This window comes from Bos taurus, chromosome 20 (assembly GCF_002263795.3).
Source record: "Bos taurus isolate L1 Dominette 01449 registration number 42190680 breed Hereford chromosome 20, ARS-UCD2.0, whole genome shotgun sequence".
NCBI classification, from domain to species: domain Eukaryota; kingdom Metazoa; phylum Chordata; class Mammalia; order Artiodactyla; family Bovidae; genus Bos; species Bos taurus.
Genome location: NC_037347.1, coordinates 15,381,174 through 15,406,546, shown reverse-complemented (window position 1 = coordinate 15,406,546; position 25,373 = coordinate 15,381,174). Strand labels below are relative to the sequence as shown.

Sequence of the window (25,373 nt, the reverse complement as noted above, 5' to 3'; positions counted from 1 at the left end):
TGACTGAGCACCTAAACAACAAAAAGGATTCTGCCAACCTCCTGGTAAGATCAGATGATGGATGCCTCCAAAAATGTCCAGACATTTGACTCAGTGAGTCTTTAGGCATGGAGTCAAGTTGTTCTCAACAGCACACCCTCTTGGCATTGCTAGAATCTTGTTTCCTATTCATGCAAATGTAGAGGTAACTGTGAAGTTCTTTTTGCCAATCTGTATACTTTGAATACTAATGACCACGTGAATGAAGAATCATTTCTACCATCCATATACTAATTATCAAATCTTTTCATGTGGATCAACGATAATGCTGGTCATTCTGGTTAGTCTTTCAAACACTACCTAAACACCTCTGGGATATGTATTCTTTATTATTTCAATTATTAACTCTGGAGTATCGACTAAAACTAATATGCATATCACACTATTTCTCTACCCACAGACCAATAGCCCTTATTAATTTCTGGATTGTTGTTGCTTAGTTGCTAAGTCATATCCTACTCTTTGCAACCCTGTGGACTGTAGCCCACCAGGCTCCTCTGTCCATGGGATTTTCCAGGCAAGAATACTGGAGTGCATTGCCATTTCCTTCTCTAGGGGATCTTCCCAACCCAGGGATCAAACCCACGTCTCCTGCACTGGGGGACAGATTCTTTACCACTGAGGCATGAGGGAAGCCCAGTTAGTTACTGGATTACCCTTCATTAACTGTTTTCAAATAACATATAGGTTATTATGTAAGCATTTTAGGGGCAGAAAATGTCTATCTTTGTTACAAACTCTCCAACTAATTCATCTCCTCCACTCCTCTTATTTTTTCAACTTTATTCATTTCCCCCTTCAACCTGATCTTTCAGTATTTCAGGGATCATATACATATTAAGCCCAATTTTATACCATTCTCTTCTTTGCAGTGGCACTGAGACACTGAGAAAATAGGCTGATTTTCCATCTATGTGTAAGGAATGAGAGAATGTTGCAAATATTTTACAATAAAAATATTCATTATGGGGACTTCCCTCATGGTCTAGGGGTTAAGACTCCAGGCTTCCAATGCAAGGAGTTCAGCTTCAGTTCCTGGTTGGGGAACTAAGATCCCACATGCCGTGCTTCACAGTATATATATATATATATATTCATTATGTATTTCATTCTAAATTCATCGTAAATTTATAATCTCTCACTGCCCTACAAGAACAGTCACTGATACCTGGAGGATCCTTTGTTGGTGAGCTCTGTGAGGTATGAAAGTTCAGCAATACAAATTGGAAAAAAGTAAGTTGCTCTGTAGAAGGAAAAGAGGGAGGGCAGAGGGAGGGAGATGGAGAGAGAGGGGGAGGAGATTGAAATACCTAAGGAAAGAAGGGCTAGGAAAACGGCAATCATGGGGAGGTGAGTTGAGACCTGTGAAGTGGTAGGCGCAGAAAGAGGAATCCAGTGATTGTGAAGCTGGGGGCAAAGACTCAGGAAGGGACAGCCAAGTGAGCTTTTAAAAGTGATATGCCTTGTGAGGTGCAACGTGATCCCTCTGGGATCCACAAAACTACAAAGACTGCAGTGTACTTGGTTTGGTTGAATTTCTTGTGGAAACAGAGATAAGAGCTGACTGAGAAGAAGAGGGACAGTTGAACTGTAGGTTATATAGAGATTAATAAGATGCCTTAGAACCCAGCTCTGAGTATGAGTGACTGTGTTTGGAACATTGTATAGGACAATGGAGGAGATGCAGCCACGTTCTGCATACACCAGGGATATAGCAGCTGACTGTTCTGGTGTCTTTATACTGGGTACCAGAGAAGATGTACTGTAAAGCAGTAACAGGACTTTCCTAGATTTACCAAACAGCAATAATCATGTAGCATTGGCGCACAGCATTCTCTGCTTAGTGCTTTTGCAAGTAAACATTTAAAGCATTTGGTACCTTAAAAATCTGTTATTTCTTCACTTTTATCTACTTTTTCAGCTGCCCAATTCTATCTTCTAGGTCTATCCCACCAAAAGCACACAGCAGAAATAGTAAAGACACATATACCAAGAATAAAGAAAATAGGAAGGCATAATAAGGGCAGCCAAAAATATAAAATATATGCTAAGAGTTCAGAGAACAGTCACCGCTTGGAACGTGCTGTGCCAAATTACAGTCAGTATCCATTTATTATTTGAGGTTTCCAAACTGAGCACCTGATTAGGATTTAGCACCATCTAGTTTAATGGTCACCAGTTTGGATGAATACACAGAAAGCACATCATCAAGTTTCAGAGAGCTCAGAAGTAAAAACAGTTACTGTAACTCCAAATAATAGAATCAGTGTTTTTGATACAGGGGTAGATTTGTATCATTAAACAAAACCAATATGATAGTTATCAGCCATATGGGTTGCCAGTTACATAGAGTTGTGTCCTTCTGAGCTGCAGGCTTATGTTTCCGTCTACCTCGTTGACCTCTTTTCTTGGATATCTTATGCAGATCTTAAGTTTTATATATTCAGAACCAAATTCTTGCTCTTCCTCTCTAACGTATGTTTCTCTTCCAATGTTGTCTATGTTATTTGAGTGTTACTTGCATCCAGTTAATGATGCAAATAAGAAATATAGTGCAGTCATCACAGATACCAACTTCCCTTTTCTGCCCATTTCACCTCAAGATCTCTCAACTATGAAGGTTACTCTAGTTCTACCTATAATTCCAACATTTCTCAGTAGCTTCCTAATTGGTCTTCTTGGGTTGATTCTTAACTTCTTCTAATTCATTCTCCACACCATGGCTAGATTGATATTTCCAAAACACAAATCTGACCAATTCACCCAGTTATTTGAGCTCTTCAATGGATTCTCACTGATTTGGGAACAAAGAATAAAATAGTTATCATATCCAGTGAATCTCTGTGTGATATAACGCTTTTTTATCTTGCTACCCCAATTTTATATAACATTGTGTTATATGTGTACTCTGTACACATATATATGTGTGTATATGTGTGTTATATGTGCTCTCTGTGTACTAGTCCCAACAGTTTCTTTCTGAACTGACAATTCACAGAGCTTTTCACAGACTTATTTGTGTGATTATTTAGTTGTCTCCTATATGAGGCTGAACCTTCCAGAAGGGTAGAAACCATTTTTGTTTGATTTACTATTAGACTCCCAGTAAGTAGCACAGTATTTGACACATAGTAGATACCTACAACAGAGAAGGCAATGGCACCCCACTCCAGTACTCTAGCCTGGAAAATCCCATGGACGGAGGAGCCTGGTGGGCTGCAGTCCATGGGGTTGCTGAGGGTCGGACACGACTGAGCGACTTCAGTTTCACTTTTCACTTTCATGCATTGGAGAAGGAAATGGCAACCCACTCCAGTGTTCTTGCCTGGAGAATCCCAGGGACAGGATACCTATAAAGTATTTGTTTATGGCAAAAAAAAAAGATAAAAGTTAAAGGAAATACATGTTAAGGTTCTGTATTTTGCTGCAACATTAATGAGTTAAAAGAATTTGACTTTATGACAAGCTTAGTATAAACAGAGTGTTACTGCCACTAGAAAGCTACTGCAATCTTTGACTACACTAATGGACATATGTATAATGAGGTGGTCAAGGAAGATCCCCTGGAGAAGGAAATGGCAACCCACTCCAGTATTCTTGCCTGGAGATTTCTATGGATAGAGGAGACTAACGGACTACAGTCCATGGGATCGCAAAGAGTTGGACACGACTGAGTGGCTAACAAAACAAGGGAGATGAAAGCTCCTCTGTGCTCTACACTACCAGACTGTGTCTGCAGCAATATGTCTGCACTTGCTGCTCTTGCAATACTCATGTTTTCATGAGTATTACCCTTATCCTTATCCACATAATTTACCCTTATCTCTTTCAAATATCACTGCATTTCTCAGTGTTCCAACAGGAAACAGCATACTTTAAATAGAATAATGTCAAAGAAGACTCATGAACAAAGGGACTGTTTTCAAAAGTGTGGACATAAAGGAACGACAAAGGAAAGTCCAATAACCTAGAGCCCACCATGCCTAGGCCTAAAGGGACAAAAAAGGGAGTGGTTACCAGAGACAGAAGAAGAGAGAATCTTGCAAAGCCAACATCCTTGAGAGGAATCAAACTTCCAGGAGAGGGACACAGTTAACCAGAAAGTCCTCGCTAAGTGATGGCCAAGGAATAAACATCTTGACCTCACTGTCCTCCTTCCCTCTGATATCTCACTAGGATTCACAACAGTGAATCCAAACAGGGAGCCAAGAGGCAGGGAGACTGCTGATTGACTGCATATATCAGCCTCCTGAGATGGAGACTAGGTGGGATAAGAGAAGAGAGCAGAACTAGGGGGTCACCAGAAGATGAGGGGCAGTCACCTCACAGTGACTCCCTGATCACTATTTTACATTGTAAACCCCCCAACCTCACCCTCAGAGTGTTCTATATCCCTTCACTGCTCTGCTTTTTTTTTTTCCTATAGCATGTATTACTTTCTAATATACTGTACATTTTACTTTTTTATTTGTTGTCTTTCCCAATAAGAATATAAGTTCCACAGGGCAAGGACTTATATCTGTTTTGTTCACTGCTATATCTTACGCTTAGAGACAGGTCATGTGTTCAATGAAAAACATCTTGAGTGAATGAAAATACTAAGTCCTGGGTTCTCATTTTAAAGTCTCCTACATCTTTAAGGGGAACATCAAGTATTAGAAAAGAACACTAGGATAGTGAGAGGTGTGGTCTGCATGTGCCATAAATGGTTGAAGAGCCTGATCACACTTGGCCTAGAAAAGACATGGCAAAGGGTTGACTTCAAATCTGTAGAGTGCTAGACTTCAAAGGTTGTGCTATTAATATGTTACATCAGAGAACAGAATTTAGGGCACTGGATGAAATTTTATTAGGCAAGAAGATTTCAGGTCAACATAATAAAACATATTTGGTTAATTAGAGCTTTTTACTAACAAGGGCTTCCCTGGTGACTCAGATGGTAAAGAATCTGCCTGCAGTGCGGGAGACCTGAGTTCTGTCCCTGGGTTGGGAAGATACCCTGGAGAAGGGAATGGCTACCCATCCACTATTCTAGCCTGAAGAATTCCATGGACAGAGGAGCCTGGTGAGCTACAGTCCATGGGTTTGTATCACAGCTACTAAATTGCTCATGTGGGCACTACAGGGCACGTTTGCGATACTAAATGCTGACCTGCATTTGAAGTTGTTTGAGAGGCAAGCTCTGTTTTGGCTGGTTTTGCCAATACTGGATACTACAGTTATATTATTAATCTTTCCTTCATTTCTAATAGTCAACAGCCAAAGTTATACCCTCTAACTTGCCCAACTTATTCCCTGTTAACTCTGAAAGATTCTATTATTGGAGATGAATGCAATTTCAATGATATACTTAAACACTAAAGCCTCATGCCCTGACTGAGCAAAACACTCTCATACAGACTTAATTTACTTGCCCTTACTTTTTTTTTTCTTTCTTTCATGTTCTCATTCATTCACACAATCACTTGAGAGAATTCTTTTCCTTAAACTGTGGATCTATTAACATATCAAAATAATATTTATTAACCGATTTTCAAAATAAACCGAGATGTCTCTATATTATCAGAAATGACACTCTAGTCAGTACTTGACATTTTGGGCCTCCAAAGACTGAGGCCAAAGTTAAAGATGGATTCTGCCTCAAGACTGATTGCATAAGACTGTGCTGAACTTTCAGGCATCTCTGATTTTTAGGGTGCCTTCCAGTCCTAAAATTCTATTATTCTGTTACTTTTCAGATAAGGAAACTGAAGTTAAGGCAGGTTAAGTTGTTTGACCAGAAATAGCACATAGCTAATGAGAGAGCCAGGCTTGGGTCTTTCATTAAAGTAACGTTTATTTGCACCATTATACATATTACAAAGGATAAAGCTATTAAATATATAGTTAAGATATCTAATATAACGGATGCAATGTGTCTAGAACTTTGTTGTATAACTGTCAAGGCAAGTCTTAAATCAAAATTTTTTTTTGAATTATAGACATGGGCTTCTTTACTTACAGAGTACTGACAGAAAAGTTAGCAAATGAAGCTAATGGACTGCAGATGGTGATCCTTTCAGTAAAAGACAGAAGTGACAGCCACTCTGATCATGACAAAATAGGCACAGAGAAATATATAAAATAATATTCACGAGTATGAATGATGTTATTTTGGTAAATTGGTGAATTCCATGCCCACAATGCCCAAGGCCATAAACTTAAATATTAAAGTGCACTGCAGGTTTGACCTTTTGCAGGCAAGTAATAAGCTGTCTGACAGATTGAGACCTTGCTGCTGCCAAAGAGTAAGCTGGAGTGAGAAGTGTCACAATATTAAAAGGTTCTATTTGCTTGGATTCCTTTGGGAAGACAGTACATATAAATCACAAATTTTTTCTCTCCTTTCTTTTTATTCAGTTTAGTTCAGTCACTCAGTCATGTCTGACTCTTTGTAACCCCATGGACTGCAGCATGCCAGGCCTCCCTATCACAAACTCCCAGAGTTTACTCAAACTCATGTCCATTGAGTCGGTGATGCCATCCAAGCATCTCATCCTCCGTCGTCCCCTTCTCCTCTCTCAACCTTTCCTGGCATCAGGGTCTTTTCAAATAAATCAGTTCTTCGAATTAGGTGGTCAAAGTATTGGAGTTTCAGCTTCAGCATCACTCCTTCCAATGAATATTCAGGACTGATTTCCTTTAGGATGGACTGGTTGGATCTCCTTGCTGTCCAAGGGACTCTCAAGAGTCTCCTCCAACACCACAGTTCAAAAGCATCAGTTCTTCGGTATTCAGCATTCTGTATAGTCCAATTCTCACATCCATACCTGACTACTGGAAAAACCATAGTTTTGACTAGATGGACATTTGTTGGCAAAGTAAAGTCTCTGGTTTTTAATATGCTGTCTAGGTTGGTTATAACTTTTCTTCCAATGAGCAAACGTCTTTTAATTTCATGGCTGCAATCACCATCTGTAGTGATTTTGGAGCCCAAGAAAATAAAGTCTGTCACTGTTTCCACTGTTTCCCCATCTATTTGCCATGAAGTGGTGGGACTGGATGCCATGATCTTAGTTTTCTGAATGTTGAGTTTTAAGCCAACTTTTTCACTCTCCTCTTTTACTTTCATCAAGAGGCTCTTTAGTTTTTCTTCGCTTTCTGCCATAAGGGTGGTGTCATCTGCATATCTGGGGTTACTGATTTTCTCCTGGTACACTTGATCCCAGCTTGTGCTTCATCCAGCCCAGTGTTTCTAATAATGTACTCTGTATATACGTTGAATAAGCAGAGTGACAATATACACCCTTGACGTACTCCTTTCCCTATTTGGAACCAATCTGTTGTTCCATGTCCAGTTCTAACTGTTTCTTCTTGACCTGCATACAGATTTCTCAAGAGGCAGGTCAGGAGGTCTGGTATTCCCCTCTCTTTCAGAATTTTCCACAGTTTGTTGTGATTCACATAATCAAAGGCTTTGGCATAGTCAATAAAGCAGAAATAAATGTTTTTCTGGAACTCTTTTGATTTTTTGAATATCCAACGGATGTTGGCAATTTGATCTCTGGTTCCTTTCCCTTTGCTAAAACCAGCTTGAACATCTGGAAGTCCATGGTTTACCTACGGTTGAAGCCTGGCTTGGAGAATTTTGAGTGTTACTTTCCTAGAGTGTGAGATGAGTGCAATTGTGTGGTAGTTTGAGAATTCTTTGGCATTGCCTTTCTTAGGGATTGGAATGAAAACTGACCTTTTCCAGTCCTGTGGCCACTGCTGAGTTTTCCAAATTTGCTGGCAGATTGAGTGTAGCCCTTTCACAGCATTATCTTTTAGGATTGGAAATATCTCAACTGGAATTCCATCACCTCCACTAGCTTTGTTTGTAGTGATGCTTTCTAAGGCCCACTTGACTTCACATTCCAGGATGTCTGGCTCTAGGTGAGTGATCACACCATCATGGTTATCTGTGACATGAAGATTTTTTTTGCATAGTTCTGTGTATATTTGCCACCTATTCTTAATATCTTCTGCTTCTGTTATGTCCATACCATTTCTGTTCTTTATTGTGCCCATCTTTGCATGAAATGTTCCTTTGATATCTCTAATATTCTTGAAGATATCTCTAGTCTTTCCCATTCTACTGTCTTCCTCTATTTCTTTGCATTGATCACTGAGGAAGGCTTTCTTATCTCTCCTTGTTATTCTTTGGAATTCTGCATTCAGATGGATATATCTTTCCTTTTCTGCTTTGCCTTTTGCTTCTCTTCTTTTCACAGCTACTTGTACTTCTTTTGATTACTCCCTGCTGCTGCTGCTAAGTCGCTTCAGTCATGTCCGACTCTGTGCAATCCCATAGATGGCAGCCCACCAGGCTCCTCCATCCATGGGATTTTCCAGGCAAGAGTACTAGAGTGGGCTGCCATTGCCTTCTCCTTATTACTCCTTAAAAAATAACAATTGTCTTCACAGCCAATTTCATTGAAATGATTAATCCAAACAACTAACATTTGGAATGAGTCCCATAACAACATCTGTAAATGGAATGTGTATGTAACCTCTTTGACTAGTAATATTCTCAATGTTAGATTAATTAACTGATTGTACAAAATTTCTTTGAATCATTAACTTAGAAAAGATAACTCTAACGGAAGGGACAGCCAACTCAAATTCATTGGGAAATTACTTCAATAATCTGAAAGGAACTACTTAAATGAAAAGCTAGTGTTAAAATATGTGTGAGTGTGCTTAGTCACTTAGTCATATTCAACTCTTTGTGACCACATGGACTGCACCCACCCGGTTCCTCTGTCCATGGAATTTTCCATGTAAGAATACTGGAGTGGGTAGCCATTTCCTTCTCCAGGAGATCTTCCTGACCCAGGGATCAAACCTGTGTCTCCTGCATTGTGGGCAGCTTCTTTACCATCTTGAGTCACCAGAAAAGTTAAAATGTGTATTTTAGCTTCAGCATAAGAAGCATCAGAAGAAAAGAGAAAGACAAAAGAGAAAGGGAAATATATAGCCAACTGAATGCAGAGTTCCAGAGAACAACAAGGAGAGATAAGAAAGCCTTCTTAAGTGAACAGTGCAAAGAAATAGAGGAAAATAATAGAATGGGAAAGATTAGAGATTTCTTCAAGAAAATTAGATACCAAGGGAATATTTCATACAAAAATGAGCACAATGAAGGATTGAAACAGCAAGGACCTAACAGAAGCAGAAGAAATTAAGAAGAGGTGGTGAGAATACACAGAAGAACTATCCAAAAAAAGCTCTTAATGACCAGCATGACCATGATGTTGTGGTCATTCATCTAGAGCCAGGCATTTGGCTTTAGAAACTATTACTACAAACAAAGCTAGTGGAAGTAATAGAATTCCAAGTGAGCTATTTAAAATACTAAAAGATGATGCTGTTTAAGTGTTGCATCAATATATCATCAAATTTGGAAAACTCGGCCATGGCCACTGGATTGGAAAAGGTCAGTTTGCATTGCAATCCCACAGAAAGACAATGCCAAAGAATGTTCAAACTACTATACAAGTGTGCTCATCTTCACATGTTAGGAAGGTAACACTCAAAGTCCTTCAAACTGGGCTTCAGCAGTATGTGAACCAAGAACTTCCAGATTTTATTATTTCTCTTGATAATCATAACAACTGACTAAGACATATCATTTAAGATAAACCACGTGTGTAGTTGGTCACCACTTTTATGACTCTGCGTTAAAGTCATATCTTGCCCAAGATCATGCAGTTGAAAAATCATGAATCTCAAATCTTCTGTAATATTTTCATAACATCATGATTTTCTTTGAACAGTCTTTCCTCTTAGGTGTTTTATAAATTGGAAAATTATCATAACTGGTAGAATATATTCTGCCTTGATTTTTATTAATACTAACATTAATCATTTCATTAGGTATTTTATTATGACATATATTTATATAACTTATTATATAGCCATATTACATATACTTATAACTAATAATAATAATAAATCAGTAAACTCCTGAACTGGTGCAGTGAAAGTGCTGCACTCAATATGCCAGCAAATTTGGAAAACTCAGCAGTGGCCACAGGACTGGAAGAGGTCAGTTTTCATTCCAATCCCTAAGAAAGGCAATGCCAAAGAATGCTCAAACTACTGCATAATTGCACTCATCTCACACGCTAGCAAAGTAATGTTCAAAATTCTCCAAGCCAGGCTACAACAATATGTGAACTGCGAACTTCCAGATGTTCAAGCTGGATTTAGAAAAGGCAGAGGAACCAGAGATCAAATTGCCAACATCCGTTGGATATTCAAAAAAGCAAGAGAGTTCCAGAAAAACATCTATTTCTGCTTTACTATGCCAAAGCCTTTGACTGTGTGGATCACAATAAACTGTGGAAAATTCTTCAAGAGATGGGAATACCAGACCTCCTGACCTGTCTCTTGAGAAATGCAGGTCAGGAAGCAACAGTTAGAACTGGCATGGAACAACAAACTGGTTCCAAATAGGAAAAGGAGTACATCAAGGCTGTATATTGTCACTCTGCTTATTTAACTTATATGCAGAATACATCATGAGAAATGCTGGGCTGGATGAAGCACAAGCTGGAATCAAAATTGCTGGGAGAAATATTAATAACCTCAGATATGCAGATGATACCACCCTTATGGCAGAAAGTGAAGAGGAACTAAAAAGCCTCTTGATGAAAGTGAAAGAGGAGAGTGAAAAAGTTGGCTTAAAATCAACATTCAGAAAACGAAGATCATGGCATCCGGTCCCATCACTTCATGGCAAATAGATGGGGAAACAATGGAAACAGTGGCTGACTTTATTTTGGGGGGCTCCAAAATCACTGCAGATGGTGACTGCAGCCATGAAATAAAAAGATGCTCACTCCTTGGAAGAAAAGTTATGGCCAACCTAGATAGCATATTAAAAAGCAGAGATATTACTTTACCAACAAAGGTCCATCTCATCAAGGCTATGGTTTTTTCCAATAGTCATGTATGGCTGTGAGAGTTGGACTGTGAAGAAAGCTGAGCACTGAAGAATTGATGCTTTTGAACTGTGGTGTTGGGGAAGACTCTTGAGAGTCCCTTGGACTGCAAGGAGATAAAATCAGTCCCTCCTAAAGGAAATCAGTCCTGAATATTCATTGGAAGGAGTGACGATGAAGCTGAAACTCTTAACACTTTGGCCACCTGATACGAAGAGCTGACTCATTTGAAAAGACCCTGATGCTGGGAAAGATTGAGGGCAGGAGAAGGGGATGACAGAAGATGAGATGGTTGGATGGCATCACCGACTCAATGGACATGAGTTTGCGTAAACTGGAGTTGGTGATGGACAGGGAGGCCTGGCATGCTGCAGTCCTTGAGGTCACAAAGAGTCAGACATGACTGAGTGACTGAACTGAACTGAATATTTGTATAATTTATTATATAGCCATATTACATATACTTATAACTAATAATAATAAACCAGTAAACTCCTGCACTTCACTGCTCTTACTTACTAATCTCTAGAAACACTGCCCTTCTCAATGACTCTAGCACTAATCTCATAACTTGACTAGTGCAGGAACATTCACAGACATACTTTACTTTTCTGGTCTTATTGCATCTCTGCCCAATCTGGCCCCAAGAATTGACATTTCTACCATTCTTTTATGATTCTTTCTTTCCTTTAATCCTTCTCCTTTAGTCATGTTCATTTTCCCAAACCAGAACCTCACATAAATTACATTATTGCACATCATTTGTTCTTCTTCCTGGGGTGCTAAACATCCCACAGAAACTACATACAGATTTCTACCATCATTCAAGGCTCAGCTGGGGTTTCTCTGAGGTTCAGTAATCTTTCACTCTGTGTTTGATTAACTACACTCATCACTTATAATGTACATCTTTTATTTTTGTCTGCCCAAATATTCATTTCTGTGTTCTGATAACAGCACATGACATTCCTTTGAGGAACTATGCCTTTCCCACTTTCAGTCTATGTGGTCTGAGTAAGAAAATTGATTCCCCCCAACAACACATCCCAACACACACACACAGAGTTTTATGGGTGAACAAATAGTAGTCAATTGGCCAATCTGCTTGTTATCTCCTTCTAGCCACAGTAATTAATGGGGATGGGCATGCAATCCAGGTCTTTATGTGCTAAGTCACTTCAGTTGTGTCCGACTCTTTTTGACCCTATGGACTTTGGCCCGCTAGTCTCCTCTGTCTATAGGATTCTCCAGGCAAGAATACTGGAGTGGGTTGTCATGCCCTCCTCCAATCCAGGTCTATATACTAAGACTCAGTTCCAGAATCTTGCTGCAACTCTTGGGAAAGAAGTGTTCCTTTTCCACCGTGTTTGCTAACTTTGTAACTGCTAACAGTTACAGTTGAATTTAATCCTAGCATCCCTGGTGGCCAATCTTGTTATGATATAGACTGTTCTTGCCTAAAAATAAAGCCAACACAGAACCAAAAATAGAGGCCAAAGATGGAGATATTCTGCCCATAGAATCATTTGATCAGTTAGATCCAAATGTGTGTGCTCAGTTGTTCATTCGTGTCTGACTCTTTGTGACCCCATATAAGCAGTAGCCTGCAGGCTCCTCTGTCCATGGGATTCTCCAGGCAAGAATACTGGAATGGATTGCCATTTCCTCCTCCAGAGGATATTCTCCAACTAGGGATTGAATGTGAATCTCTTGCGTCTACTGCAGGCAAATTCTCCACCACTGAGCCCCATGGGAATCCCAGAGGTACATAAAACTATAATAGACTTATTCTTATGAAATAGTGAATATTTCCCCAGGGCCAACTAGAGTTGGATTTCTGTCATTTCACTGAAATGAGTCCTAACTAATTATTACTCTACAGAAACTATTTTCTTAAATGTTGTCAAATAATAATAACTGTTATTTATTATTAACTATGTGCCAGATATTTTAAGCACTTTAATGGGTAAAAGCAGAAAAACCTCCTACTTCTATAATCTTATTATCTTCTACTTAGAGATAAAGAAACTAAGACACAGAAAGAAAGAAAATTTTCCTAAGGTTTTATGATTATAAGCAATAGAGTTGGGAATCAAGCCAGGGCACTATGACTCCTGAGCCCCACATCTGAGCTATTATACTATGTTGCCTAGTGGGTCAGCTAACCCAGTCAAACCCCTTAGACTCTGCTACATTTGGCACTATCTGTTTTCTTCACGCTCTCATGGAAAGCAAAGGCTTTTAGACTAGGTTAGGTCTACCAGGATAATCCAGGATAGCCTCCATATTTGCGGTCATAACTCTGTATCAGCAAAGTCTCTTTTACTGTGAAATGCAAGGCTTCAGGGATAGGATGTGGATTTTTTCTGGTGGCCATTCCAACCAAGTTGTCTTGGGTGTAACCTTCATCTGTCTCCTCTAACAGACCACTTACCTCACCTCTTTGTAGTGGAGGGGCAAGTTTTTCAATTGTTTTCTGAGAAAGAATGCATGAAAAGAATGCTTAAAACTTTGCATACTGAAAATGTCTTTTTTTTATAACCTTAATTAACTTCTGGATTGGAAATAACTTTCTCTCAGAATTTCTCTTTACTTATGCTTCTTCAAAAATTCCAATGCCATTCTGATTTCTGAATCTCTGTAAATGATCTCTTTTTTTCCTCCCTAAGTTCAGTTCAGTCGCTCAGTCATGTCTGACTCTCTGCGACCCCATGAATCGTAGCACGCCAGGCCTCCCTGTCCATCACCAACTCCTGGAGTTCACTCAGACTCACATCCATCAAGTCAGTGATGCCATCCAGCCATTTCATCCTCTGTCATCCCCTTCTCCTCTTGCCCCCAATCCCCCCCAGCATCAGAGTCTTTTCCAATGAGTCAACTCTTCGCATGAAGTGGCCAAAGTACTGGAGTTTCAGCTTTAGCATCATTCCTTCCAAAGAAATCCCAGGGCTGATCTCCTTCAGACTGGACTGGTTGGATCTCCTTGCAGTCCAAGGGACTCTCAAGAGTCTTCTCCAACACCACAGTTCAAAAGCATCGATTCTTCGGCACTCAGCCTTCTTCACAGTCCAACTCTCACATCCATACATGACCACTGGAAAAACCATAGCCTTGACTAGACAGGCCTTTGTTGGCAAAGTAACGTCTCTGCTTTTCAATGTACTATCTAGGTTGGTCATAACTTTCCTTCCAAGGAGTAAGCGTCTTTTAATTTCATGGCTGCAGTCACCATCTGTAGTGATTTTGGAGCCCAGAAAAATAAAGTCTGACACTATTTCCACTGTTTCCCCATCTATTTCCCATGAAGTGGTGGGACTGAATGCCATGATCTTCGTTTTCTGAATGATGAGCCTTAAGCCAACTTTTTCACTTTCCTCTTTCACTTTCATCAAGAGGCTTTTGAGTTCCTCTTCACTTTCTGCCATAAGGGTGGTGTCATCTGCATATCTGAAGTTATTGATATTTCTCCCGGCAATCTTGATTCCAGCTTGTGTTTCTTCCAGCCCAGCGTTTCTCATGATGTACTCTGCATATAAGTTAAATAAGCAGGGTGACAATATACAGCCTTGACGTACTCCTTTTCCTATTTGGAACCAGTCTGTTGTTCCATGTCCAGTTCTAACTGTTGCTTCCTGACCTGCACACAGATTTCTCAAGAGGCAGGTTGGGTGGTCTGGTATTCCCATCTCTTTCAGAATTTTCCACAGTTTATTGTGATCCACACAGTCAAAGGCTTTGGCATAGTCAATAAAGCAGAAATAGATGTTTTTCTGGAACTCTCTTGCTTTTTCCATGATCCAGCGGATGTTGGCAATTTGATCTCTGGTTCCTCTGCCTTTTCTAAATCCAGCTTGAACATCAGGAAGTTCACGGTTCACATATTGCTGAAGCCTGGCTTGGAGAATTTTGAACATTACTTTACTAGAATGTGAGATGAGTGCAATTGTGCGGTAGTTTGAGCATTCTTTGGCATTGCCTTTCTTTGGGATTGGAATGAAAACTGACCTTTTCCAGCCCTGTGGCACTGTGGAGTTTTCCAAATTTGCTGGCAGATTGAGTGCAGCACTTTCACAGCATCATCTTTCAGGATTTGAAGTAGCTCTACTGGAATTCCATCACGTCCACTAGCTTTGTTCGTAATGATGCTTCCTAAGGCCCACTTGACTTCACATTCCAGGATGTCTGGCTCTAGATGAGTGATCACACCATCATGATTATCTGGGTCGTGAAGATCTTTCTTGTACAGTTCTGTGTATTCTTGCCACCTCTTCTTAATATCTTCTGCTTCTGTTAGGTCCATACCATTTCTGTCCTTTATCGAGCCCATCTTTGCATGAAATGTTCCCTTGGTATCTCTTTTCCTCCCTGGAACCTATTAAAATCTTTTCCCAGAACCATGTCCTTTGAAATTTCATAATAGTACACTTTGACATAGGTAATTTTTATTTATTAATCTGAGAACTTTTGTCCTATTGCCTCTCAGTGCTAAAAACTATTGTCCTGATTTTCTTCAAAAATTATTTCTTTTGTTTGCTTTATTTCTATAAGATATCTGACCTTTCCTTGCTTACTTGCTCTGCTCAGAACCTGTAGTACAATGTCCAATAAAAGTAGCAAGAGTGGACATATTTTTTCCTATCCTTGATCTTATGTGAAATTATTCATTCTTTTACCAGTGATTATGATGTTAGCTTCCTTTTTTTTTTTTTTAATTTTAAAAATCAGATTGTGGATGTCCTTTATCAGATTGAGGGTGTTCTCCTCCTACCTAGTTGAGTGTTTTTAGTCATGAAAAAGAGCTACGTTTTGTCAAGTGCTTTTTCTTCAACTATTGAGATGATCCTGTGGTTTTTGTCCCTTTTTTTTAAAAAAAGAAAGTGTATTACATCCATAATTCATTTTATGCTAAACCACCCTTGCACTTACTAGCCAAATCCCTCTTGTTCATGTTGTAAAATGCTTTTTCTACATTGCTGGATTTGGTTTGCTAGGTTTTTTGTTGTAGATTTCTGTATTAATATTCAAAAGGTCTGTAGTTTACTTTTCCTATCATGTGTTTGTGTGGTTTTGTTGTTGATTGTCGGAGAAGGCAAATGGCACCCCACTCCAGCACTCTTGCCTGGAAAATCCCATGGATGGAGGAGCCTGATGTGCTGCAGTCCATGGGGTCGCTAAGGGTCATTTCATTTCATCAGAGTTTCACTTGGGAAATCACTGCATATTGTGTAAGTCAGTAGAGTGCTTGCCTACTAAGGAGTAGGATATGCGGGTTCCATCCCTGAGTTGGGAAAATCCCCTGGAGAACAAAATGGCAACCCACCCACTCCAGTATTCTTGCCTGAAATTGTAGCCTGGCAGGCTACAGTCCAAGGAGTCGCAAAGAGATGAATGGGATTGAGCATGCACGAAATTCTTAGAACAAGACTCTAAAGAAACCACATGGGCAAATGGCGATTTCTGTATCTAGCAGAGAAAGCTGTGCAGTCTTTTGAGGTCCTCCCACTCAGCTTCCTTCCCCTTCCTGAAGCAACCTAATAAAACTTGCTTTTTTATATTCCAAACCTTACTCACAGTCTTTTGATCACCTATTTTCATTGCTCTGAATCCAGAGTTCACAACCTGCTGACAAATCCACCTTTACCAAGCGAGTCCTCCAATTCCCTGACTAAGCACTTTTGATTTACCTCCTGTCATCAACTCACCTACCAGCTGTAATTCATCAAGAAAGGAATCAAAAACCCTTTGGTAGTTAATCCCAGGTGTACTCGGACGGAACCTTCGGCATAAGGTAAGCAACTAGGACAGTGACGTCAGAAGGGAAAAGTAAACTCAGAGTGGCGGTGCCTTAGAGTCTAGGTGTGGAGAAGCATCTGGGGATATGAGTGGATCTCAGCTGGTAATGAGCCCAGCAGGTGGGCTCAGAGCTCCGAACTGTGGGTGAGGCCGCGGCAGAAGCAGGCACGGCAACTTCTGATGCTCTGGTAAAGGGATGACCAGAAAGCCCAACTTTCCCACGGTGCCGCCGGACGGGCGCAGCTGGCGCTGCTCGCCAGGCTGCGCGGGGTCAGGACGGGGCGCCGCCCACGCGCCGCTCGGGCCGGAACCCGCCGAGGTGGGTGCGCCGAGCCGGAGGCAGCGGGGAGCGCTGGGGCGCCGATACCGAGGCCGCGGGCTCCGGGCCGCCGGCGCAGCTCGAGCGCTTTCCGCGGGGTTTGGCTCCTGTCGCTTCCCGTCTCGCCGAACCGGCATCGCCGCCGCGGGAGCCGCCGCCGAGAGTCCTCAGAACCGGGCTGCGGGCGGCCGGGCGCCCCGGGAAGCGGACGCAGGTGAGGGTCGGCGGTTGGGAGCCCGGCGGGGCGCGGCCGCCCGAGGGGCCGGCGTCGGCCCGACCGGGCGCGGCCCTGCCCTGCCTTGCCCGGCCGCGGCGGCTCGGGCCCCGGGCTCGCGCCGGGCGGACGCGCCGCGGGCTGGACTGCGCTGGCCCGGCCGCCTCCCGCCCCGGCCTCAGGTGATGCGGCGGCGGTTTAACTTTCGCACCTGAGGCTCCCGGGGCGGCGGCGGCGGCCTCGGGGCGCGAGCCGGCGGGAGGGCGGAATTACACGGGGTCTGGAAGCGCGAGGCGGGCGGCGCCGGGGGCGTGCGGGGAGGGCCGCGGGGCCGGCGCGGGCCGCCCTCCAGGTGGGAGTTGGGGAACCGCGTGCGGTTTCCTCTGAGCTCGTGGGGAGAGTCGCACACACCCCCCTTCCACGGCCCGTTCCCTTCGCCCAGATCCACTTTCTTTTGTCTGGTCCATTTCGGTATCGGCGTCTCAGCTGCTTTTGTTGCAGCCGCGGGTCCGGAGGGTTCAGACTTGTTGTCAGAGGTCGTGGGTAAGCTCTGAAATGCAGCGGGGCGGAGGTGGGGGGAGAGGGTCCCTAGGATGGAGAAGATTTGTCATTAGTGTCCTAATTAGCACTAACATGTCACCGCGTTCTTTTCGAGATAGGACGTACTCAGTATTTTTGTAGAATCGAATAGTTTTAAGTGTACACGGGAGAGCATTCATTAGTAATTTCAAAGGCGCATTGTGTGGGCAGGTTACTATTAAATTACCCATTTTATAGACCAGACAGCTGAGGCACCCACGAGGAAAAGAGATTACATCAAAAACAAGCCGTCAGCCCTTGTGGGAACTGGGGTTAGAACTTGTCTGAGAGTTGTTCTCAGTACACTCAACCTCAAACAAAATTTAGCGCTGAGAGTCCCTCTAATTCGCATATTTTTATTTATTCATTAATTACCAAAACCTTTCTTAAAAATAGACTTGAGTTCTTTCATATTTCTAAAGTAGTACCCCTAAAGTGATACTTAAATGACTAGAGTCATTCCATTTTTTGAATAGGATCACTGGAATCGTAGTAAGGATGAATTTTTTTTTTTTGTCTTTCCTCTGTCAAACTGTTAATTTCCTATGTGAATCCACTGGGAGCTCAGTTGAACCTAGTGATTAACATAGCAGAGACTCGAAATGTTTATTTAATGGATAAGTGGAATGGTAGTATGCCTGAGCAGTAAGTTTTCTTTTCTCCTACAAAAGAATTAAACATTTAGAAGAATAATTATTTTAATAATTTCAATGAAAATTAACTTGTAATCAGGTGCATATTATGTTGTCCTTTCTCTCCAGTGCTGTCAACAATGCACCCCTTTCCCTGCTTTTAACTGATTTTGCCAACAGATCTTTTATTGCCCCATTTTTTTCCTCTGTTACATTTATATGTTTGGTTTTTCAAAGTGAAGATTTTTTTTCTTTTAAAATTCAAAGAAAGTAGTCTTAAAAAAAAAAAAAAACAAGCTTTTTTCTCTTTAATGAAATAGACTTAACTAGGCTTTTATGAGTATATCTGAGGATAGACACCTGCTTCTTTAATTAGTAATTCCTGTATGTCAAGCAGGAGTTCCTCTAGGCAAGTATCCAACGAATTAATAATAATATATCCCTGTAATATTTTATGAGGCATCTACCTCGTATAATGCCTTTTTATCAACAGAATAAAGCTAAACAAATTCAGTTAAATTTTGCTAACTACATAGCACATTTTAGGGCACAGTTCGCCCAGACTTAATTAGTGACTCATGGAATAAACACTAACAATTCTCTTTCCCTTGCACCATCTTCGCTCAGCAACTGGAAAGAAAAAGAACTGTAATCTATCTTTTCTCTCAGAAGGGATATTTAGAGAATTAATGAAGTAATGTCTGGAGAATATTTTAATCTCCTTGGAAGAAAGCTGCTTTGTGACTTCAAAGTGTGACTATAGGGTCATGAAACACTGCCACTGCCCCTCAAATGCTGTCATTTATGTTTTTAGAGTGGTCATTCCAGGTAGTTACTTTAGGAGGCTAGATGTTTATTTAAAAAGTGCTGCTGCTATTTAGTTATTTTAAATATTTGAAAAATTTAGTCAATTTTACAAGCGACATAAAAGTATGATTTTAGAATCTTTTATAAATACTTGTTTTTTGTTTGTATTTTTGTAATCCAAAACTATGTAGCTCAGTTTGAACATCTTTTATTTGCTAAACTTGGCAGAATGATTTCTGCATGGTTGCAAAACAGCCCTGCCTTCAAGATTTTACTGCTCTTAAGGATATTTAAACAGTTATCATGAAGGCTATGAAGACAACTGTGAAAGGTGTCTTAAAAATCGTTTTAATTAATGGCAGCATTATTAGAAAGTGTTTGTAACCTTCTCAGAGTGACTACTCTGTAATGGACACTGCTTGCTTGTAGGCTTGTATACATTTGTAATGCGATGGTGGTGTAGCCACTAAGCCGAATCCCGGGGAGCGGACAAGGATATCTGTTTCATGTTTAACATGAATTTTTTTTTCTCACTTTGGAAGGTTCATATTTCATTTTTAAGATCTCATCAAAATTCCCTGCATCAGAACAGCTCAAATAAGTAGGCAGTCCCCAGTAAAATGGTGACATAAAAATGCCCATATTAAAAACATCTTCTTTTGGCCCTAGTATGCAATAATGTGTACAAAAATGTTATATTAACCAAATAATATTATATTAATCAAACTAAGTGGTACAGTAAACGTTAACCATGTAATTAACAAGGTGTTTTATTGTTTTCCTTGATTTAAGAAAATGAGGAAATTAAAGATGGTAAGTCTTTTAAAATACTTACCAATAGACTTATCAATCTTACCAGCTTAGAAAATTAGAGATATTGCATTTTTTTCTTAATAAATTTCTCTGTAGCAAGCAGAAATATTAGAAATTATTCTGTTAATGATGGAACTACCTTTAAGTTCTGTAATCTCTTTCCCTGATTAGTTCACTGATAGTCTGACAGGTGGAAACCTTGGAAACAAGCAGTAGGTCATTAGCCGAGATTTTAACAGCAACTTCAAAACATCGTTCATAAAATAGCTGAGATAAGAATGAGGCTTATTCTGATTGACAATTTCCTGGCCTATTCAGAAAACTGTTAAATTTTTTTTCCCCCTAAGGGGCCAGAGTTGAAATACAAACACCAATTTAGACAGCATGAAATGAATAGTATATATATAAGTGGGCTCTTCTGTGATCCCATGGACTGTAGCCCACCTAGCTCTGTCCATGGGATTTTCCAGGCAGGAATACTGGAGTGGGTTAGCATTTCCTTCTCCAGTGGATCTTCCCAACTCAGGGATCAAACCCGCATCTCCTGCATTGGCAGGCAGACTCTTTACCCTGAGTCACCTAGGAAGCCCACTAGTCTCCTGAAAGATATATAAATTATAGAATTAGTATTTTTGTGTAGCTTCACTTGTCTGACTTAGAACTAGCTAAGGCTGTAGAGTCCTAAATAAAGCTTGCTATATGCTCTAGTCTGGTATTATACTTTTTGCTCACCCAACAACCATAACGTTTCCCATTTAGTGTTTTGGTTTATATTATTTTCCTTACTCAAGATGCCCATTCCTCTCTACTCTACTTGCTAATGCTATCTAAATTCTCCCTGTGCTTTAGGACCCAGCTGGAATACTTTTTTTCCAGAAACCCTTCCCTGACTCCCCAGTTCTTATTTTTTAGTTCACCATGTCTGTTTGTTAATTACTCCTTGTTTTTTTATTATTTCTTCTATTTTGGCCTTGAATTTGTTTTTCTTTAATTTTTATTATAGTTGCTTTACAATGTTGTGTTAGTTTCTGTTGTACAGCAAAGTGAATCAGTTCTACATATATCTCCTCTCTTTTAGATTCTTTCCATCACCAGGAAAGAATCTTTCCAGGTCATTACAGAGTATGGAGAGTTCCCAATACAGTAGGTTCCTATTATCTATTTTATGTACAGTAGGGTGTATATGTCAATCCCAGTCTTTCAATTTATCCCCCCCACCAGTTTTTCCCCTTGGTAACTAGAAGTTTGTTTTCCACATCTGTGACTCTTTTTCTGTTTCATAAATAAATTTGTTTGTACCTTTTTTTTTTTTTTAAAGATTCCACATATAAGTGATAGCACATGATACTTGTCTTTGTCTTTGACTTCCCTCAGTATGACAATCTCTGGGTCCGTCCATGTCACTGCAAATGGCATTATTTCATTCTGGTTTTTTTTTTTTTTTTTTGAGTGTATCAAAGTTTTACTCATTGAAACCAAAAAAGGTTTTTTGTTCATTTTTATTGGAGTGTAGTTAATTTACAATGTTGTGTTAGTTTCTGCTGTGCAGCAAACTGAATCAGTTATACATATATCCCCTCTGTTTTTTAGGTTTCCTTCGCATTTAGGTCGCCACAGAGCATTGAGTAGAGTTCCCTGTACTACATACTAGGTTCTCATTAGTTTTCTGTTTTCTGCATTGTAGTGTGTATATGTCAGTCCCAATCTCCCAATTCATCCCACCCCCATTTCCTCCTTTGGTATTCATAATTTGTTCTCTGCATCTGTGTCTCTATTTCTGTTTTGCAGATAAGTGCATCTGTACCGTTTTGGTAGAGTCCACATATGTGTGTTAACATACTATGTTTGTTTTTCTCTTTCTGACTTCTCTCGTATGACAGTCTCTGCTGCTGCTGCTGCTGAGTCGCTTCAGTCGTGTCCGACTCTGTGCGACCCCATAGACGGCAGCCCACCAGGCTCCCCCGTCCCTGGGATTCTCCAGGCAAGAACACTGGAGTGGGTTGCCATATCCTTCTCCAATGCATGAAAGTGAAAAGTGAAAGTGAAGTAGCTCAGTTGTGTCCGACTCTTCGCAACCCAGTGGACTGCAGCCTACCAGGCTCCTCCGTCCATGGGATTTGCCAGGCAAGAGTACTGGAGTGGGGTGCCATCGCCTTCTCCACCATGTCTCTGTAAATGGCACTATTTTGTTCATTTTTATGTCTGAGTGGTATTCCATTGTATATAGGTACCACAGCTTCTTTATGCATTCACCCTTTGATGGACATCTAGGTTGCTTCCATGTCCTGGCTGTAGTAAATAGTGCTACAATGTATATTAGGGTACATGTATTTTTTCAGGTTATCGTTTTCTCCAGATATATGCCCAGGAGTGGGATTGAATTTGTTTTCCACCTAGGTTTTTTTTTTTTTTTTTTCCTTTCCCCTCAAAGGTACAAGTGTGTGTTAGTCGCTCAGTTGTGTCTGACTCTTCGCAATCCCATCGACTGTAGCTTGCCAGGCTTCTCTGTCCATGGGATTCTCCAGGCAAGAATACTAAGAATACTGGAGTGGGTTGCCATTTCCTTCTCCAGGGGATCTTCCTGATCCAGGGATCGAACCCTGGTCTATCACACTGCAGGCAGATTCTTTACTATCTGAGCTACCAGGGAACAGATCATATATTCAGTATATATTTTCCTCAATCATGTACAGCACCTGTAATGCTGTATACTAGCTGGAAATATTAAACTTGTAAGGTTATATCTACAAAAAAGCATTCTGCTTAGAGACAGGGTAAAATATCTTCATGCTTTATAATTGTGTCAGTCAGTGTTCCGGTAGAAAATATGTAGCAAACTCAAAATGGAGTGATTTTAAAAGTGTGCCTGGGGTAAAATAAACCAACAATGGATGGTGAAGCATCTCAGGACTAACAGTAATGAGAACTATTATCATCCCTAGGCCTAAAGGAGTGAGAGAATAGGATCATGACTAAAACCCAGAGAGGGTAGCTATATGGGGGAGGCTGCCTGGCTAGACCTCTGGCCTTTCTGAGATTGAGAGGCGTGGAGGAGTAAATACCCCTCTTCACTCCTTTCTAGCCCTCTGATTTCCAGGTGATGCTTCCCACTGGCAAATTTAGCTGGAATGCCGAAGGTGGGAGGGGGAGAGGGAGTATTCTTGTAGGTCAAAAGTCGGCCTCCTGGGAATTAGAGCACAGTAGACTAGGTGAAAAATACCTCTGGAGTGTGGATGAGAGAGGACAAAGGATATCCAGAGCTGGAATCACATTATCTGGAGTGGGTGTTTTCATTACAGTTACATAAGCCTTTTTGTGCTTTCTCTATTTCATAAAAGACAAGCATGTTTGTTTCTAGCCTAATTCAGTTTTATGATTGATGTATGATTTATGACACTTTTTGATGGATGTATTTCATAAGAACCGCTGTCCCTCTTTTATGGTTTAGCTAATATATTGTTATGCATGTTTTCTCATGAGAGAAAATATTTCTCATCTGTGAGAAATGAAACAATGAAAATCCGTTTCATTTTTTCTTATTTTGTGTTTTGCTTGTAAGGTAGCCAGGTGGGAGACATAGAGCTGTCTACGTAGCCACTGGGAAAACTGCCCTTTCATGATGCTAATCACGTGATTGGTCTGAATTGGTGGTGGTTGCTCATTTTCTTTTGTGCCATTTTCGTAGATCAGTGGTTGTCAGTCTTGGTGTATGTGATTCTCACTGCAGATACTCTGATTCAAGCAGGTTTAAGATAAATCTTGAACATGTGTTCTTTTAAAAAGGCTTCATATATTTCAGATGCACAGATGTGAGAATCACTCGCACAGGTAGTCATTTTGGTCATAGATTCCCCCACACTTTAATGTATATGTAGCACTCTTTAGTATAATAATTAAGCCTCCAATAGAAAGCCATTTTTAGTTTATGTACTCTTCAAAACAAATGTTTTTGATTTTTTCACATTGAGAAGTTTTCATGATATAAGATGCAAAACGTGACTTCCATATTATTAAAGCAAATAAGTTTAAATTTTTTAAAGATATAAAAACATTTAAATATTAACATACAGTATAGAAAATAGTATAATAAACACCCATGTTCCCACCATGTAACCTTATAAAGTGTTAACATTTTATTTTTTCAGATTTTTTAAAGAAAAAAATACAGGTAAAATTTAAGCCCCCTTAGATACCTTTCTGGAGAAGGCGATGGCACCCCACTCCAGTATTCTTGCCTGGAAAATCCCATGGGCAGAGGAGCCTGGTAGGCTGCAGTCCATGGGGTCACATAGAGTCGGACACGACTGAAGTGACTTAGCAGTAGCAGCAGCAGATACCTTTCTAGAGATTGCTGCTGCTGCTGCTAAGTCGCTTCAGTCGTGTCCGACTCTGTGCGACCCCATAGACGGCAGCCCACCAGGCTCCCCCGTCCCTGGGATTCTCCAGGCAAGAACACTGGAGTGGGTTGCCATTTCCTTCTCCAGTGCATGAAAGTGAAAAGTGAAAGTGAAGTAGCTCAGTCCTGTCCGACTCTTTGCGACCCCATGGACTGCAGCCTACCAGGCTCCTCTGCCCATGGGATTTTCCAGGCAAGAATACTGGAGTGGGGTGCCATTGCCTTCTTTACCATTATCCTAAACTTGGTATTTATCATTCCTTTACTGATACATGTGTATGTAGCTTTTATACTTTTGCTACATATTCATGTATCAGTAAAGAAACTATAACATGGTTGCACATGCTTTTTTGTTTTGTTTTGTAGCTGTTCCGAATGTAGGATAAGTAAGTGCATCAGATTTCTGGAAACATTTAAAGAAGGCAAGCTAAACCATGCATACATACTTTAGGAGATTCTAAGGACATCACTGAATGGGAAGACAGAAGAAAACTAGTGTAGCATGGCTGTTTCAGGATTATAAACCAAATCTTCATCTTAGTACAGCATCTAAGTATCATTGAATTCTAGGGAGATCCATGCTGAAGGACTATTTAGAACAGCTATCTGCAGATACATTTGCTGCCAGACAGTGGTAAATTTGTAGGACAAGAGAATAAATGATAGCAAATTGGGTACATTGGGTACATGATCTAGATCCCGTAATTACAAAAAGCAGGGAGTAAGCAAAGGCAAATCAAACGTAAAAGTAAAATACACTAAAATTCATGTGGTTGGATAGAAGTGTATGTAGTTTTTTGAGGACTCTGTTAAT

At 40.5% G+C, this 25,373-nt stretch overlaps 1 protein-coding gene across 4 annotated transcripts in view; it reads left to right on the top strand.

Annotated features, from left to right (window-relative positions):
- Positions 1-17,249: 17,249 nt before the first annotated feature.
- Positions 17,250-25,373, top strand: part of RNF180 (ring finger protein 180) — a 283,023-nt gene continuing 274,899 nt past the window's right edge. For 3 of the 4 annotated variants that reach the window (XM_024981360.2, XM_024981359.1, XM_059878772.1), the window contains exon 1: positions 17,250-17,332. The gene's annotated coding sequence lies outside the window, so the exon portion shown is untranslated. Of the gene's footprint in view, positions 17,333-17,777; positions 17,876-25,373 lie in introns of those variants that run through there. The other variant, XM_059878771.1, reaches the window with a different exon arrangement.